This window comes from Candoia aspera, chromosome 13 (assembly GCF_035149785.1).
Source record: "Candoia aspera isolate rCanAsp1 chromosome 13, rCanAsp1.hap2, whole genome shotgun sequence".
Lineage (NCBI taxonomy): Eukaryota > Metazoa > Chordata > Lepidosauria > Squamata > Boidae > Candoia > Candoia aspera.
This window is the reverse complement of record NC_086165.1, coordinates 3,623,657-3,625,661: the sequence shown is the minus strand read 5'-3', so window position 1 is coordinate 3,625,661 and position 2,005 is coordinate 3,623,657. Positions and strand designations below refer to the sequence as shown.

General features: G+C 42.1%; 1 long non-coding RNA gene across 1 annotated transcript; it reads left to right on the top strand.

The window, feature by feature from the left end:
- The first annotated feature begins 311 nt into the window (after window positions 1-311).
- LOC134505016 (uncharacterized) lies at window positions 312-1,404 on the top strand. The gene is made up of 3 exons (XR_010068698.1): window positions 312-338; window positions 420-448; window positions 1,170-1,404. It is a non-coding gene; the product is annotated as an uncharacterized LOC134505016 (long non-coding RNA).
- Window positions 1,405-2,005: the final 601 nt, after the last annotated feature.

Below are 2,005 nucleotides of genomic sequence, written 5' to 3'. Positions count from 1 at the left end.
GACGCTTCCTAAAACAAGCCTTGAAGTGATTGTTTTCCCTCTCTGGCTGGCATGACATGATTTCTCCCTTTCTCTCTCTCTTTTTTAAAGCGCGACCAGGAAGCTCAAAAAGTGAGCTAAAGATTTCCCTGGGGGTGATAGCAGCCATGCTTCTGATTGCTGGGATAATATTGTTCCTGTGCTGGAAGAAAAATGTGAAAGGTAACAAGGAATGGTCTGACCAGGCTGGTATCAAAGGAAAGCCTGCAATTTGGGGAAAAAACGGTATTTGAAATATAAGAACTTAACTATATATATATTTATTTTGTTCCAGGAAAGCCACTGGAATGTCAACAAAGGTATTACAAATCGTACAATTTATAGAAATTATGTTTTTCCCCCTTCACTGAAATCTTTCTAAAATAAACTCTTTTATTTAGGGACCAGACGACAGTTGCTACAGAAGATTGTAAGTCTACCTCTGTTTGCATCAAATTTAATTTCAAATGGTAGCTTTTGTGATGGAGATAGGAAACCATGTATCCCCAATGTTTGGGATATAAATACTGAAACATTTCACCGGCCCATTTAATGGATATAATCAGCACTGAACTCCAGCCATACCCGTAAAACATATTTGTTTTTTTACAATACATTGAAACATTAGCTAAGACAACAGGTACAGGCAGTTCTCGCTTAACAACCATTTGTTTAGCAATGGTTCAGACTTATGACCATGCTGAAAAAAACGACTTACGACTGGTCCTCACATTTACGACCGTCACAGCATCCCGTGGCCATGTGATCGCCATTTTCGACCTTCCTGGCCGGCTTCTGGCAAGTAAAATCAATGGTGAACCGTGTGATTCGCTTACTAACCATGTTCACTTAACACCCACTGTGATTCACTTAACGGCTGCAGCACAAAAGGTCGTAAAATCGGGCCAGATTTGTTTAATAACCACTTTGCTTAGCAACCAAAATTCTGGTCCCAGCTGTGGTCATTAAGCGAGGACTACCTGTAAAGCCATTGAAAGTTTTCTTTTAATAACAAATTTAAAACTAATCAATCTTAGCCTGTTGCGCATGCTCACCTGCTATGTCTTCCATTTATTTAAGCGGGTTGTAGCCTCAAATCCACTTTAAAAATAAAAATTAAAAATATTTGGTCTTCCTTTTCTGCCTTCCAGGTTCTCCATATGCCATTTCCAGCCGCAACGACCTAGAGAGAACCGAAACCGTGTATTCGCTAGCCACCGGTCCTGGGGAAACCCCACCTGCAGCACATTCCTTACCAGAAAGTGAGGCAACTCCTGGCGTGAAACACGGAGAAAATGTGGAAGCACTTTATTCTGAAGTTTTGAAGGACAGGACCCACCCCCCCTTGGCCTCTGATGTGGGACTCCCCAGCACATGAAGGCTGGAAGTGCCTGGCTTTGCCCTCTTTTCTTTATTGAGGAGGGACAAAGGACAATTCTTCAGAACTGCAACTGAAGGCAAGCAGAATTCTCTGCAGGACCACAGATCCTATGTGAGCCATCTGGGGCTGAGTGGGTGGAGACACACTCCAACAGGGACAGAGAGCGATGGAGTCAGGAGGCCTTTGAATTAGCTGGTCCCTGGACATCTGCCCAGCTCTTTTCTCAACACTTCAACTTCCCCATGAGCTGTTTTATTTTGTTTCTTTTTTCATCTGTAATTTTTGCACCTGTGCCGTTGCAAAAAAGTCACACCTGCTGCTTGGAACATTGGCTGCCAACTGTCCTAACCCCCTTAAAGGCCTAGTTGCATGCCTGGAAACCATTTATGGACTTTTTGCTGGAAGTGAATAAAAATGAATTGGTGATTTTGGGAGTCACTGATTAAAAAGGGTTGTTTATTGGAAGAAGGGAACCAAGATTTGTAATTCAAAAAGGTGTTGATGGTAAGTGTCATGTCTGTAACTGCTGCAAGGAACATCAGAAGTTGCTTCTTCAGATACCTTTTCTTTCCTTTGTTTTTTGCTGTCCATTACTTTTCCCTTTAT